Here is an 18,141-nt window from a genome sequence, read left to right as displayed (position 1 = left end):
CCATAATTCTTGCCAAAGGTGACCCATTCGAACAAATCTAAACTTATTCTAAAATTTGATGCTACTTCCGCTACTTTTGCTTTCATTCAATAACATTTAAAGAGAATTTAAAATTTTTATCTCACCCTGTATATATCTGCGAACCCCTTCTGGTACCTCACTCTCAAAGGATCACAATTTTCAATACTTTTATCTGTCATAATTTGCGAAACAAGTCAGCGATTCTTTACAACTTGCTATATCTAAATATATCTTTCTTTGCCAGAAACCTGAGATAAATATGGCACGTCGCAATATTTATATCATATTTATTTAGATTCGATACGAAATGGCCAATATGTACCCATTCCTTCGGAACCTACTCCATAAGGGGTTAAACATTTGAATAATCATAACAGAAATCGAAATATTTTTAAATAATCGTACATTGGCTGAGGGTATATATCTGTCGGTTTTGCCTTTTTGACTTGGTTTATCTGTATTAGATGAAGTATGAAAGTGGAATACTTCGGTCGACTATATCTGGTACATCACGCACATTTTAATATTTTCTAAAAAAAATATCATATATCTTATATAAAGTGAGGGAAGTAATTAATTTAGTCCAAATCTGGCACGTCGCAATATTTATATCATGTTATTTAGGTCTGATATGAAATGGACAATATTGACCCATTTCTTTAGGAACCCCTTGAGGGTCAACAATTTGAATAATCATAACAGAAGTCAAAATATATTTAAATAATGGTACATTGATGAGCTGAGAGTATACATCTGTCGGCAAAAAGCGACTGATACTTTTTAATTTGTTACCTCTTTAATCAAACAAATCATAGTAATATCATCGAAGTAGGGCAAAATGTGGTTTTACTTATATTTATGTTTATAATTTCTATTTTTGTCTCCAAAACATATCTCGATATTTTTTACAATATTTAATAAATTTACTTTTTCTCCAGCAAACTGGTTGGCGTAACCTGTGGAATGCAGAAACAGCCTTATGAGTCATTCAGATAATTTGTGAAAATTTCCAAGAAAAGCTATGAATGAAATCTCAAACAACAACAACTTAACCAACAGACTCTGACCAATTATGGAAAATCAATTGGCATCATAGTGGAAATTTGCAAAGATGAAAAATAAAATTGGAAAAAACTGTCTCTCCATTACGCTTAATAAAGTCAATACCAACAAACTACACACAAACATAGGTGTACATGTGTTACAGACACAACATCTCATACATTTGAGCATCCCCCAAGGATGTGGGGCTGTCGCCATATATCCACAAGACTTTTTGTGTTACTTTATCTTTCTCCTTTTGCTTCAGTTTTTTTTTTTTTTTTTTTTTTTTCAATTGTGCCACATTCTCAGGCCGACGCCAAAAGCCATGGCTGCAAATGATCGATTATGGCTAAAGAAAACTGGACACTCAACAACTCTCTAGGACAGATATTGTATGAACGATCATGTATTGGTGTTTCCATTGAAATCATAACTTTTCTTGGAGGCTGACCGGCTGGCTAGCTGATGGCCATAAAACGATACTCATTTGCGGTGGTGTAGCATGTAACCGAGTACACATCAGACCCCCATGGAAAGGCATCTTTAAGATGCAGACACACGTAGTGAACTGTACGACGTACAGCGTCATGGGTTGCCTGTTGCCACAAAAAAAAATAATAACAACAACAAAACGAGAGACAAAACATCGAAAAAGCCGGTACTTTAAAGTTTACATTGCATGTTAATAAAATTAATTTCACTTCATGTCTGGTTGCTCAATAGCTAACTGAAAGTGGTAGTATTCATATTTACATACATACACACATGTATACTCTGAGCTTCTCGCGGTAATATTTTTTGCATATCCATGTGCAGATGAGGATCAATGGAATACTTTAACTAAAGTTTTGCTTCGATTTCATCTTTCCTTCCTCTTCAACATCACTTCATCGCTGGAAACAGTGTTTATTTGTATTTAGAGGAGTTGAAAGAGTATCATCTCTAGCTAATGATTAGGGATTCCATGAAGTTATTAAAATGAGATTCAATTTTGGCAGCACAAAATTACCACTACCTTGTCAGCTCATCTCGTCTATAAAAAAAACCTGTCCAAATGATTCCCTCTTTATAAACATCTGTGGATTGCACTGTGAGGGACTTTAACACCAATTCGGTTGAAACATATATATAGGAGCTATAGCTGAACCGATTTTAACCAAAATTTGAAGGACTTGCTTTTAGGACGTAATCCGTCGAAGGAGCCAAATTTGGTCCATTTTGGCTGATATTAGCCATTATTTGCACAATAAACCTGAAATCTAATTAAGGATATATATGAGCGTTATACCCAAATCTGAGCTCTATAAGATATCTGGTACCAAATATAATTGTTGTCGAATGCATATTACGAATGTGAGGGACTTAAACACCAAATCGGATGAAGCATATATATGGTAGCTATAACTATATCTGAACTGATTTTCTCCAAAATTGATGTACTTGCTTCTAGACTGAATTCGCTCGGATGCACCAAAATTCAGGACTTTTAGACAGATATTGGCCATTGCAGTGCACAATTAACTCGAAATCGGTTGAAGATATATATGGGTGCTATATCCAAATATGATCCGATTATCACCAATTTCAACAGGGTTCGTCCTTGGGTCAAAAAAATGTTGTTTGAAAATTTCATCTCAATCGGATAATAAAAGCGACCTGCATTTGGTTCACAAGAATACATGGACGGACGGTCGGACAGATGGATTGACATGTATAAACCGACTCAGAAAGTGATTCTATGAAGATCCTCAAAAGTAACTATGGGTCTATCTCGCTTCCTTCCCATGTTACAAACAAATGCACATAATACCCTTACCACTATGTGGTGTAGGATATAAAAAGATTGCCTCCACAGCTCGTCTATAACGACGACCTTCAGCTCGTCTATAACGAAGACGATCATCAGCTCGTCTACAACGAAGACGATCATTAGCTCGTCTATAACGAAGACGATCATCAGTTCGTCTACCAGTAAGACGATCATCAGCTCGTCTACAACGAAGACCATCATCAACTCGTCTATAACGACGACCTTCAGACGACCTTCGGCACGTCTATAACTCGTCTATAGAGCCTGAACTTCGGCTTGTCTATAGAGTCCGTCCTTCGCCTAGTTTATAGAGTCCGACCTTCGCCTCGTCTATAGAGTCCGACCTTCGCCTCGTCTATAGAGTCCGACCTTCGCCTCGTCTATAGAGTCCGACCTTCGCCTCGTCTATAGAGTCCGACCTTCGCCTCGTCTATAGAGTCCGACCTTCAGCTCTTCTATAGAGTCCGACCTTTGGCTCGTATATAGAGTCCGAACTTTGGCTCGTCTATAGAATCCGTCCTTCGCCTAGTCTATAGAGTCCGACCTTCGCCTCGTCTATAGAGTCCGACCTTCGCCTCGTCTATAGAGTCCGACCTTCAGCTCTTCTATAGAGTCCGACCTTTGGCTCTTCTATAGAGTCCGACCTTCGCCTCGTCTATAGAGTCCGACCTTCAGCTCTTCTATAGAGTCCGACCTTTGGCTCGTATATAGAGTCCGAACTTTGGCTCGTCTATAGAATCCGTCCTTCGCCTAGTCTATAGAGTCCGACCTTCGCCTCGTCTATAGAGTCCGACCTTCGCTTCGTCTATAGAGTCCGACCTTCAGCTCTTCTATAGAGTCCGACCTTTGGCTCTTCTATAGAGTCTGACCTTCGGCTCGTATATAGAGTCTGAACTTTGGCTCGTCTATAGAGTCCGACCTTCGACTAGTCTATAGAGTCCAACCTTCGCCTCGTCTATATAGTCCGACCTTCAGCTCTTCTATAGAGTCCGACCTTTGGCTCTTCTATAGAGTCCGACCTTCGGTTCTTCTATAGTGTCCGACCTTCGGCTCTTCTATGGAGTCCGATCTTCGGCTCTTCCATAGAGTCCGAACTTCGGCTCTTCAATAGAGTCCTACCTTCGGCTCTTCTATTGAGTCCGACCTTCGTCTCGTCTATAGAGTCCGACCTTCGGCTCGTTTATAGAGTCGTATTTAGCGGCGAAATTCGGCTCGTGCCGTCCTTAGAGACTACCTTCGGCTTATCTTGACTCATTCGGTTCATCTTGACTTTACCGACTCCCCCGCTCGTTTATAATTATCTCATTTGAACGTCGACACACATTTTCTATTGGGTAACCTCTTGATTGTGCTGGTCTTCGATGAAAATTGGAATCTCTACATTGGATACAAACTTTAACAACAATTTATGCCGGTCCATAAGTATGTCCAAACACACACACACATTCGTTACATACACACACTGATACACACAATTATCTCTCGGTTTATAAGTAGAAAGTAAACCAATAAACTTATGATGATGGCGATGCCTAGAAATATGACGAAGACAAGATCGGCCCCGCTGTGCTGGCAGACAAAACAAAATCCAAAGAATTATTGGCATGACTCTGCTGAAAGCCATACCACCACACAATTGAAAGCAAAAAGAGTTAGCACTCACTTAACGTAAATTGCTTTCAAGATGTGTGTAGCCCAACTCCGCACACCTCCAAAACGCTGGGTAATGTGTGCATCGCTTACATCTCTCCGCAATGTGACCATTTTACTTTTAATTTCTCCCCAAAACAGACAACAGACAAAATGGGCGATAACTCAACCTAACGACTATGACTTGATTTTTTCCTGTTTTGTCGTTCATTGTAACAACCACACATTAAACTGTCCAACAACCAGCCATCCCATCCATCCATTCATCTGTCTCATGATGATTCTCCTTATTTTTGTTTTGGAGTCTGTCTGAAAGTTTGGTCTGAATACCAGAAAATACTCGTTTCAGACATTCCATCAATTTACACTTAATTGCAATCTTCTCTTTTACAACAGTCTTCGACGGCGATTCGCTTACAGCTGAATTCGAATCTGAATCTGAGTTAAGTTTGGATTTTTATGACAGACGTATTGTTGTTGAGACAGTGTGCCGTTGATTGGCGATTGCTTTGGACGTCGTTTTTTTTTTCACAATAAAAGGCCTAAAAACAAAGTTGTATAACATTGAATGGTCAGATCAAGTTGATTGCAGCGCAAATAAATACAAACTGACGTACATACATACGAGTATGTATATGTTATTTGCCGCTGTGAAAGTCTGTTTCTATATGAAGTACTAATTACAAACATACATATCTGAAATTTCAATCATGGAAATTGATATTCAATTACACCATAATGTATGTTTTGCCTATCTGTCTGACTGACTGGCCGACTGACTGGCCGACTGACTGAATGAAACCGATATCCGATATACTCCATTTCGATCGATCGAATTATGATCAGTGTTTTGGTTTAATGAGTGGAGCAAAGTGATGATGGTTCGTTCATATGGAGCCCTAGAAAGTGTGTACTCAAGTCATCGGAAACTGAAGTAGAAGGTCATATTTTGAATGTTCAAAATAAATATTTCTTGAAAAAAAATAATGATATTTCATAAAAAATTAGGTAAATAAAAATTTTTCTCGCGACTAAAAGAAGTGGGAAGCGGCGAATATTCCGTATACAACTTTGAACATTTTTATACCCTCCCTCCATAGTATGGAGGATACATTAAGTTTGTCAATCCGTTTGTAACACCTCGAAATGTACATTTGCCGTTCCGTTTGTGGAAATCACTCTAGCTTCCGAACAAAATGAAGTAGGTTTATAATATTTTACTCAAATGTATGTATATTGTCTGAAGAACTTTTGGTATTGAAAATGGGCTATGTACGTCCACATTTCAGTATAGCCCCAATATAACGGTACCTCCCGATATTCGGTATTTTGATGATTTTATCGGCATTATTCACCGGAATCATTTCAAATTTGGCATTTGACGTTCATAACGGATGCTACTGCCTATGACAGAAAATAGTCTGTGCAGGACCAAGTCTTCGTATAACCCCCATATAATTGAATCTCCTGATATCCGCTAATTTTATGATTTTAGCGACGTTTTCCACCGTAATTGTTTCAAATTTGGTACTTGAAGTTCATAACGGATACTGCAGCCTACGACAGAAAAATTTTGTGCAGGTCCACGTTTTGGTATAGCTCCCATATAACGGTACCTCCCCATATTCTGTATTTTTATGATTTTAGCGACATTATTCACCGGATTTTTTCAAATTAAGTATTTGAAGTTCATAATAGTTACTACAGCCTAAGACAGTAAATTGTCTGTGCAGGTCCACGTCTTCGTATAGCATCCATATAACAGTTCCTCCCGATATTCGGTATTTTGAAGATTTTAGCGACAGTATTCACCGGAATTGTTTCAAAATTGGTATTTGAAGTTCATAATGGATACTACAGCCAAAGGCAGAAAATTAACTGTGCAGGTCCACATCTTCGTATAGCCCCATATAAAGGTACCTACCGATATTAGGTATTTTGATGATCTTAGCGACATTATTCGCCGGAATCGTTTCAAATTAAGTATTTGAAGTTCATAATAGTTACTTCAGCCTAAGACAGTAAATTGTCTATGCAGGTCCACATCTTCGCATAGACCCCATATAAAGGTACCTCCCAATATTCGGTATTTTGATAATGTTATCGACATTATTCACCGGAATTGTTTCATATTTGGTATTTGAAGTTTGTAATGGATACTACAGCCTTTGATAGAAAATTGTCTGTGCAGGTCCATGTCTTCGTGTAGCACCCATATAACTGTACCTCCCAATATTCGGTATTTTGATGATTTTAGCGATATTATTCACCGTTTTTTTTTTTTTTTTTTTGTTAAATTTCGCGTTTGAATATTATAATGGCTTATGACCAAAGTTGCCTATGCAGGTCCACGTCTTCTTATAGATTCTAATATAACGGCTACATTCGGTATTTTTAGGATTATTTAAGAAATTCGTTCCAAATGGTGGAGGGTATTTAAAGTCTCAAATCGTCTATAGAGAGAGACTCGCTTCAACTCGTTTATAGAGAGAGAGAAAGAGACTCGATTAAAATTGTCTACAGAGAGATACTCGCCTCAACTGGTCTATAGAGAGAGAGAGACTCGCCTCCACGAGAAAGACTTGCTTTAACTCCTCTATAGAGAGAGACTAGTATTAAGTCGACTGTAGAGAGAGACTCGCTTCAACTCGTCTATAGAGAGAGACTAGCTTTAAGTCGACTGTAGAGAGAGACTCGCTTCAACTCGTATATAGGAAAGACTCGCTTCAACTCGTCTATAGAGAGAGACTTGCTTCAAATCGCTTCGTATATAAAGACTCTCCACAAGTCGTCTTTAAAGACTCCCTACAACTCTTCTATAAAGACTCTCCACAAGTCGTCTTTAAAGACTCCCTACAACTCTTCTACAAAGACTCCCTACAACTCGTCTATAAAAGCAGAATTCAACCCGTTTAAAAATATCCCTATTAAGCTCTTCAAATCCGAGTGTTTTAAGGAGACTCTAGAGCAAGGCTAGGCAAAGAGTATCCCTTAGGATATCTGTGTGTTCACCAACACAATTGTAAAAAATAAATTGTTTTGAATTTTCTGTCAAATTGATTTTGGGAGAATATTTAGTTTTGTTCGAGCAGTCGATGAGGAAGGTGCTGTCGGATATTTTTCTGAATACACCGTAAGAAATATTGGATCACATAAATATATCTTACTACATATTTGAAACAAATATTTCCGAAATTGTAAAAATCACAACTGTTAAGATTATCTTTTTCGATTGAATTCTATTTGACAGAACTTGTATACGAATTCACATGTTAGGAATATAAATTCATTTCATATTGATCGACAAATTTATTGTCCTTCCAATTTCCGAATTTGGAAAAATTTAAAAATTTTAAGATTTATCTTTTTTGATTGAATTCTATTTGATAAAATTTGAATACGAATTCACATGTTAGGAATAGAAATTTATTTCATATTGTTAGACAAATTTATTATCCTTCCAAATTAATGGACACTTTCATATCCCTTGATTTCTCTGAAATTATATGTACGTTCTTAGTCAATATTAGGGAAAATAACAGGATGTGATGTTTGTCATTCTGTTTGTAATTCATAGACATAATATTTTAGGACCCAACGCAGGATATGCGTTTCTGATCAGCATAAAATTCTACAACTATTTGCGTATGTCAGCCTGTGGTAATCGGTATTAATTTTTAAAGGACCAACCTAGATGGTTAGGATGTTAAGTTCGAAATAATAATAAGTGTTTAATAAATTTTTTTTTTAAATTTTTTTTAATAAAAATTATATAAAATTTTTGAAAATGTCAACTTATGTATTTTTTTATTTCAAAATCAAACATAATTGAAATAACTGTGCAAATATATCTTCGAATTGTCTGATCAAAATATTAATTTTTAACAACGAAGTTGTTTTTAAAACAGAAAATTTTAAATTGAAAATTTAAAGATAACCAATTATTTCTCACTCTGTAAAGAGAGGCAAAAAACACTTGCAATATTTTGTTATTTCAAAACACATACAATCACAAAAAATTTTTGAGGCTCTCTGCCTAGCCCTGCTCTAGAGACATTATGTTACGGTCGCTTACGGAGACTCCATTCAGCCCCCCTCAAGAGACTCTCTTCAGCTTGTGTGAAGAGACTCTTTTCAGCGTGTGTTAAGAGTCTCTCTTCAACTTCTGTAAAGGGGCTCTTTTCAGCTCGTCAAAAATAGCTCTCTCTAAATATATTGACCAAAAAAGATATAATTTAAGAGAAAACAAAAATTATATTTCTTGTAATATTTAACGAATCATTTCAATTATTTTTTAACATGAATGTTGTCCAAGATTATCTATAAAGCGTATTAATACAGAAAAATTAATAAATAATGTTTTAACAGTTATTTGTTGTTGATTTAAAAGACCTAAGAGAAGTTATATTTGGCTAGAAAGCTCTTTTTTTTTTGAACTGCTCTGACTTCTTCTCGTCTAAAGGTAATCAGTTATTCTTGTCTAAGAAGATCACATTTTGTTCAGCCAAAAAAAACTCTCCTCAGATTGTCTACAACAAATATTAGGTGGGTTTTTAATAAATAATTTGTAAGTTCTTAAACAATTTTTTTTCTGTTTTCAAAATACTCTAAGTCAATGACCTCTTTAGGTTTCCAAACAACAGTTTCATGTCCTCTCACTTCCCCACCTTGTTTTCAGCTTAAATACACGATTTGTACAATTTAATGATAATGTTATTTGTTAACTTTATATTTATTTTGAAACGAGACAGCAAACATAGCCAAAAAGAAAATATTACGAACTCAAACCCCTAGAAAACACGACGTCCACGACTTAAATGCGGCTGTCTTATCGCCAACGTCACAACTCGGCTATTAATTTTTTTAATTACATAAACTTTACACTTCGTTGCGTTCGTGTGTAATGTTGGGTACCCGCCCAAAACAAAGATACCCTACAGCACAATGGACGATGTGTTGATGGAAGTAAGTGTCAGGTACGATGAAACTTTTTACCAAGCAATGGAAGCAAATGTAAGACATCTTTTTTGTGTTCCCTCCCTTCCAGCCACTATTAATTTAACCTAATTAAATGCTAGTAGTCAAACTTTTGTTAAAAAAAAAAAAAAAAAACATTTGGACAACTTTCAACCACAAACAGTTTTCGTGTGAAACTTAAAAAATCATTTTAAGCCGTTTTGGTCGCAACTTTAAAGAAAGGTAAGTTTTACTTCCGTTAAATTTGCCAAATGAAAAACTATTTTATTCCACCAAGTCTTCTTTGTTGAATGTCTTCTTGGCCATCATTTCTGTAGACATCAGCAACAACAAAATTTATGACATTAAATTAGATTTCGAGTCTTCTTATTCGTGAAGACTTCCAACAAAAAATAAAAATAAATGATGGTTATAGCGTTAATTGTGGCCATTAAACTATGCGCACCGGAAAAGAATATGGTTATGGCTTTTTACTCTCATTTAATTTCAGATTTTTGGGGTGTGATTTTCATACCCTACAGCACTACAACACTACCAGGCAGAGACGTTGGACTTTATGTAAAGTTTAATATTTTTAAAAGAAAACATTGTTATCAAAACCCCTGTAAAGAATTGGTATCCACATGAAACAAAATAATTACAAGAAAAAAAGCTGTCGGCCGGCCCGATCTTTGAATACCCTCCACCATTTTGAACGAATTTGGGAATTTTCATAATAATAAAATCTTTTAAAAATTCTGTTAGAATCTTAAAAATACCGAATGTAGGCGTTATATTAGGGTCTATACGAAGACATGGGCAACATTTGTCATGATCCATTACAATATTCAAATGCGAAACTTGAAACAAATCGGTGAACAATGTAGCTAAAGTTATCAAAATACCGAATATAGATAGGGAGGCAACGTTATATTGGAGCTATACGATGACCTGGATCTGCATAGACAATTTTCTGTCATAGGCTGTAGTACCCATTACGAACTTCAAATACCACATTTTAAAAGATTTCCGGTGAATAATGTTGCTAAAATCATCAAGGTACCGAATATCGAGAAGTACCGTTATATGGGGGCACAGAAAATCTTCAATCGTAGGCTGTAGTATCCATTGCGAACTTTGAATATCAAATTTGAAACAATTTCAGTGAATATTGTCGCTAAAATCCTCAAAATACCGAATATCGGGGAGTACCGTCATATGGGGGCTATACGAAGACCTGGACCTACACAGACAATTTTCTGTCTTAGGCTGTAGTATTCATTACGAACTTCAAACACCAAATTTAAAACAATTCCGGTAAATAATGTCGCTTAAATAAATATCGAGAAATACCATGATATGGGGGCTATACTAAAACGTGGACCTACATGACCAATTTTCAATACCAAAATTCCTGCAGACATAATACACATTTGAGTAAAATATATATATATATATTGCGGGGTCTAAAATGTACATATATTTCTAGGTGTTACAAACTATGGTGGAGGGTATGAAAATAAAACAAAACGTGATAAGGCGGGGTTTTTGGGAATTTGTACCAAAAGTGTACGAAAGGTACTAAAAGGTAGTAATAATTTAATAATTTTCTAATTTGAAATGAGAGACACTGATGAAGTTCAGGATAGCTGTACCAAAGGATTTTTGGAAATTCTTACGTTCAATGCTCTAAAATGGTACTAAACTTCTAAAATGATACCATTGATAGTATGTGAACGAATAGAGCTAAAAACTAGAAATCTGATATAACAATCAAGGTTGGGAAGTAAGTTTGGCAGAAATTAAATTTGGAAGTTCGGTGGTACTAAGTGTGCGAACTGTACTTAATCGTATTAATTTTGGAACAGTTTGATTTAAAGTAAACGGATGAAACAGAAATTTTGAAATTTTGTTTTGGGGCTTCTGTTGCTGGCAGATTTGTGATAAAGAGGTAGTTTGGAAATATGTACTGCAAGTGCACGTAAAGTTCTAAATAGTACTATTTTTGATACAATTTATTATTAGGTTAACAGATAGTGCGTGAAATCTGAAAATTGTATTCGGGTCGCTGTTAATGTGTAGCCTGGACATATGTAGGTGGTTTCAGAAATGTATACTATAATTATACGAACGGTAGTGAATGGTACTATATTTGGTATTGGGTGAATGAATAGCGCTAAAATTTGAAATTTGGAATGGGAATTCAGGTTGTTTTGGAAATGTGTACTTAGGTGTGAACTGATACTCGTACTAAATTTGGAACAGCTTAGGATGAAGCTGGAATTTTAGACATTGGGGTCGCTGTTGGTTTGAGGTGGTTTTGGTGTACTACATGTCCACGAAAAGTACTAAATAGCACTATATTTTCATACAATTCGGTATTGGGTGAACATATAGTGCTTGTAGTTTAAAATATGATATGATATTACATGTTACTCTATTGGATGAAACGATAGAGCGGAAATTTGATATAAATGTCACTGTTGACTTCTGGTATTGAGATCTGGTGGTGGTTTCGCAAAGGCGTACTATAATTGTTTTAAAAGTACCAAATAGTACTAAACCTGGATCACTATTTGTGTCAAAGGTGGAGAGATGTAGATTTTTTTTTTTTTTTTTGGATATACGTACTAAATGGGAGAATTGGATGTGGGTTTATTGTGCAAGGGTTCAACTAATATGATCTTTGGTGTAACTTTTTGGTGTAAAAGGTAAACTTTCCGAAAAAAGGAAAAACTTGAATATTATAACCTTGAAAGTCTGAAAATTTTGTACGATGTCGGAAGTTTTGATGAAAAAATGTTGTCAAATTGTGAGTTTTGTGTTCTAAAAAGGCCGTGTTAGGCCTGGAACGAATATTGGAACGTTTTGGAACGAATGTACAATTTTAAGGTGGACTTTTCGCAGAAAAGTCTGAAAATTTTGTACGATGTCGGAAGTTTTGATGAAAAAATGTTGTCAAATTGTGAATTTTGTGTTCTAAAAAGACCGTGTTAGGCCTGGAACGAATATTGGAACGTTTTGGAACGAATGTACAATTTTAAGGTGGACTTTTCGCAGACGAAGTAGCGGGCAATACTGAAATAAGTTTGGATCAAATCGGATGCTCCCTTATCGTGCAAATGAGCCAGACTGACGGATGGACTGACATCGCTATATCGACTCCAAATGTACTTAAACAGATTTGGTCTAAAGGGGTCTAGGGTCAAAAAAGATGACTGAAATGTCCCATTTGTACTTCGGATCTTAGACTGACAAAAATATTGAGAAAGACGAATTTTGTAAGGAACCGGTGAAATATTTCGCAGCTTACAAAAGTTATGATTATACTTTCAGACATATGGCTACAGAGGGTAGATACGGTCAAAACGTGCTTCGCCGAAATAACGGTTTTGGACCCTAGGCCTCTTTGAACCAAATCCGTTTCAGAATATTTGAAGTCGATCTAGCGATTTCCGTCCGTCCGTCTGTCTAGCTGGCTGGTGCGCACGATAACTCTCAAAGAGAGTATCCGATTAGATCCAACCTTGGTACATCGTAATATTATTGTCAAATTTAGATCGAGCAATATCGGCCCACTCCTTGTGGTACCTCCACCATTAAAGGTCAACAATTTCCACAGAAAATAATTTACCCCAAACTTTGGTAATCCAAAATTTTTGTATCAGTTCTAGGTCAGGTGCGAAAATGGACAATATCGGTCCACTCCATCAGGTACCTCCCCCACAAAGGGTCAACATTTGGAATAATTATAACTCTTATAATATGTGAAATAAGCATCCAATTCTCTCCAATTTTCGCACATAACAGCATTTCTACTAACAAAAGATTTGGTGTAAAGATGGATGTCGCTCCACTTCTTCCCTTACCTCCTCTACAAAGGGTCAAAATTTTGAATAATTATATCTCTTATAATTTGCGAGACAAGCATTCGATTCTCTTCAAATTTGACACATCCCAATATTTCTACCAACACCAGATCTGATGTAAAGATGAAATATATCAGGTTTTTCCTTCTGATACCTTTCCCAAAACGGGTTAACATTTTAATAACTATGAAGCTCATAAAACGCGAAATGAGCAACCGACTATTTTCAAAATTCGCCCATCCCAATATTTCTATCAACACAAGCCCTGGAGTTAAGATGGAATATATCGGTCCACTCCTTCTCGTACTTCCCCCGTAAAGGGTCAAAATTTTGAATAAATAAAACGCTTATAAATCCGTAGTAAGCATCAAATTCCCTTCAAATTTCATACATCCCAATATGTCCATTCACACAAGATCTGCTGTGAAGATCGGATATATCGGTCCACTCTTTCTGGTATCTCTCACACAAAGGGTCAAAATTGTGAATATCCATGAAGCTAATAAAAAGCGATCCTTTTCCTTTCAGACTTGGTACATCTTAGTATTTCCATAAATATAAGATCTGTTATAAAGATAATAGAGATCGGACCATTTCTTCCGGTCATCCTCCACATAGACTTCAAAATTTGAAAAACAAAACGCTCTTCAAACTCTCTTCAAATTTCTCACATACAAACATTTTTGTTAACACAAGATCAAGATTGTTATATATCTGCGAACCCCTTCTGGTACCTCACCCACAAAGGGTCACAATTTTCAAATCTTTCATCTCCCATAACTTGCGAAACAATTCAGAGATTCTTCACAACTTATAAATGGAAAACATTGACCCATTTATTTCGGAACCTACTCCATAGAGGGTCAACAATCGAACATTGGCTGAGGGTATCATCTGTCGGCAAAATCGACTAATATTATAAGTTTGATTTGGCCAACAATTATGTAACACCTCGAAATATTGGTTTCCCACATAGGAAAGTATATATGGATCTTCCTATCTCGCCGAGCTGAGTCAATCTAGCCATGTATGTCCGTCCGTCCGTCTGTCCGTCTGTCTTTGTTAATTTGTAATCACTCTACAGGTCGCAATTATGGTCCGATCTTCACGAAATTTATAATGGTGGTGGGGATAGGGTCAGAATAGAACCATATTTCTTTTGGAGATGATCGCATAATATTTAGGGGTTAAATGGACCAAAAACTGAAAAAATTCCTGATTTTGCAGTTGCTCTACAGGTCACAATTATAGACCAATCAAAGCGGAAGCTAGCATGGGGCTAGAGCTTCGGGCTGGGCAGAAGCCTTCCAATTTTGATGGTTATCGGGTAATATTTAGTGGGTGAAATAGCCCACAACATTTGTGTTAAATGAAAGTCAAATTTTCCATTAAACCGCGAATATTTTTAATCCCGGCGAAATCACAAATAGACGAACAGGTCAATTCTGACCGTTACGTAGATGGCGATAGTAAATATATCGGTTATATATACTGAAATATATACAATGTATATATACAAAGGAAAGGGATGTTAGTTAGAATGCTTATATCTCCAGAATGGCTGGACCGATTTTGACAAATTTTGTCAATTCAGAATGCCCTCTTCACATAGAAGTATAAAATCTAAAAAAAAATAGCAGAAAAATAAGCCAATAATGATGTTAATATAGATTTTGTAGTATTTTGTAACATTTTTTATATTTTTTCATATTTTTTATCGCATGCGATTTTTTCAATTTGACTTTTAATATTTTGTAATATTTTTTCACCTTACAACACAGGTTGGGCATATTATATAAGTATTGCAAATATCGTCCGATCCTCATGAAAATTTTCACAAGGGTAGGATTGGGCTCAGAAGGGCTAGGCCTATTGTTTTCAAAGATGTCCGCAATATATTTAGGGGTTGAAATGGACCAACAACTAAAAATGTGATTTTGCAGCCGTTATAAAGGTCACAAATAGAAACCAGAGGACACGAAATCTCGCATAAAGTTAGAGTTTAGAACAGCGGGGACAATGGACCACTGTGTGTGAAAAAATACCAGCGTTACTTACAGACGATGTCCGAAATACACAAAAGGCGAACTTCTGGCTTTTTTATGCTGATTTCGTGGACGGATATAGCCAAATATCGTAGACAAGCAAATCATATAGATGAGTCTAAATTTGGAGATACAGGGGGGCTTCTTGCTTTTGGAGATGATTGCAAAATATTTGGGGTTCAAATTAACCAAAAGCAGAAATGTTTTTTCGATCACACAATTGAAGCCAATCGATACGCCTGTGAAGAGAGTTAAGGACAGAGAAGAATTCTAACATTTTGAATGAGCATTGGATTATATTTAGCTGTAAAATGGACTACAACAACTAACAGCCCGACGGAGTGCATAAATGTCCCTAGTCAAAATCCTGATTTCAACAGCGAAATCTTGCAAAATGGATTTGGACATAAGGGGGCTTCTAAAATATTGTAGTGTTGTAGGGTATAACATAGTCGGCCCAGCACGACTATAGCCTTTGCTTACTTGTTTGTAAGTATTTTTGGGAATACCCTATTTTCAATCTATCGGTAATGCAAAGGTTAACTTGTCAACATAACTCTGTAATGGGTTATTTGACAGCCACATGCTTCTTACTTTTTGTTGGAACATTTCATATCGGCCAGTAAATTGATGTGAATCGTGTACAATGGACAACAACGGTAACTTCCTTTACAAGAATCTTGAGAATGTTTGTTATTTTACTTCCGGCTTGGCACAGGAATTGAATAAGAACATATGTGTAAACAAAAAAAAAACACAAACATGCTTACCTTTCTTTCTTCCTTCCGTGCTGTAAGTGCGGCAATGCAACGGCAACAATTGGATGAGGTTTACAAATTGTGGATGATAAAAAAACAACACCGAAAAAAAAACAAAAATATTAACAACTGGTAAGCAAAAATATGCTATGGTTGGTAAACGGCAAATTGGCAAGAAAGATGGAGAGGAACAAAAGTGGAAGAATATTCAAAAACTGCTGCGTTCGATGTTCGATCGATGCAATGTTTGAGGGGGCCACAAAAAAAACACACAACAAAAAACTAGTCTTGCAGTTGGATTCTTGTTGTTGCTCCGAATGATGCGGTGTGTGTGCAGTTACGGCGTTATTGACTCTTCTTGACGGACGTACGGAAGGTATGGTTTGCGGCCGTCGTTTAGTGATGTGTACTTGGGAAATTTACCTGTGTAACTTCCACCATACATTTGCCAGAGAGTGGTGTGCACCTACGTGAGCAATGCTGGGAAGATGTGAATGTTGTATCTTTGAGGTCGTCCGCTATTGCTGTTGGTTCGCACGTTCGTTTCCAAAAATTATGATTTTTTCTTCTTTGTTTACGAAAAATTAACAAAAACAACAAATCGAAATTTAACTTTCTTTTTTTTGGGTTTTGTGTGTTTTCTTCTTAACTTTTGTTTGTTTTCGATCACTTCCTTTATTGGTTTTTTATTTTTCAATGTATGGCGAATTCTTTTGTGTTTCGTTGTTTTTTTTTCGGTGTTTTCTTTCTTTTCAATTTTCTCTTTTCATCTCTTGAGGACTGACACATAAATTTTGTTTGCGAATGAGTCAGGTTATTTAGAAAATGAAAATCAAAATTAGGTTTGGGTCGGTGTTATAGTTTATGGCGGACAACTGCAGAATAATAGTTGAAAAAATTTGTTGGTGCTATTAAATTTTACGATATAAATTTGGAACGGAAATAACACTGTTCCAAACAGTTACGTCAAAAAGCTGATACATGAAATTGTGCAGTAAATATTTGTACTAAACTACATGAAAATTTTCCCAATCATGGTACAATAAAATCAAGGTAGGGCTATCATACCATAGATTTTAATTTTTAAATTTTCTTGGTTTATTTTGTCAACTATATTTGTTTATATATATGTTTTCTTTTCAATAACAAAAAAAATATTCAAATTCGGGTGTTTTCAAAATGTTTATTTCATCGTATGCATCGACAGAATCTACAGTTTTTGTAGCGAAATAAACTATTAGAGATATTAGAGATATATAGAACATGATTTTGAAAAGAAATTTTGACCTTTCATTCAGTTTTCGCGGTTTTCAATTATTTATTCAAAACAAATGCAACAAGTTGTTTGATTGTTAATTGTTTTGATATCAATTCCGACATTACTTATACTTGCAATTTTTTCAAAGTTAGCCTACCTTCTCTTCACTGTACCATGGTCCCAATTAAAGATTTTATACCATTCTCAATGAAAACTCTTTTAAAATCACTAAAGTGACAAATTTCCCTGAAGAGATATTTCTTCCACTCAAACCAAAATTTTCCATCTGGTTAGGACTGCTAAAATATTTTAAATCGTTTAATGGAAATCTCATTTGGATATATCGTTGAATATTGAATAAACATGCAGCTGGACTCCCATTTCTAAATAATAGGTTTCCTATCTAATTTTCGGAAGTCGTAACTACTTATAAATCCCTGTTAATTTGTTATCACACTACTAGTCGCAATTATGATTCGATTCTCACGATATTTTGCACGGAGTTGGGGTAGGGTCACAATATAAACTTATTGTTGTTGGAGATGATCGCAAAATATTAAGAGGGTAATGTGGACCAATAACTGATTTTCCTTCACAATTATAGACCAATCGACATGAAATTGCTCATGAAGTTAACGTTTAGTCGCTTCCTTACAGGAGCATATTCTTCAAATGTTTTCTTGGCATATTTAATTTTTTCACAATATTTTTTTTATAAATTTTCAATTTA

General features: G+C 35.8%; 1 protein-coding gene across 3 annotated transcripts in view; it reads right to left on the bottom strand.

Annotated features, from left to right (window-relative positions):
- The window catches only part of LOC101897355 (LHFPL tetraspan subfamily member 3 protein), a 40,251-nt gene that overhangs the window by 18,354 nt on the left and 3,756 nt on the right, over window positions 1-18,141 (bottom strand). Inside the window, exon 2 of one of the 3 annotated variants that reach the window (XM_005186612.4) lies at window positions 16,166-16,185. The exons of the other annotated variants lie outside the window; for them this stretch is intronic. The gene's annotated coding sequence lies outside the window, so the exon portion shown is untranslated. The remainder of the gene's footprint in view (window positions 1-16,165; window positions 16,186-18,141) is intronic. 3 annotated transcript variants of the gene reach the window in all.

This window comes from Musca domestica, unplaced genomic scaffold (assembly GCF_030504385.1).
Source record: "Musca domestica strain aabys unplaced genomic scaffold, Musca_domestica.polishedcontigs.V.1.1 29, whole genome shotgun sequence".
Taxonomy (NCBI): domain Eukaryota; kingdom Metazoa; phylum Arthropoda; class Insecta; order Diptera; family Muscidae; genus Musca; species Musca domestica.
Note: the sequence above shows the minus strand (reverse complement) of the source record. Positions and strands in the feature narration are given on the sequence as shown.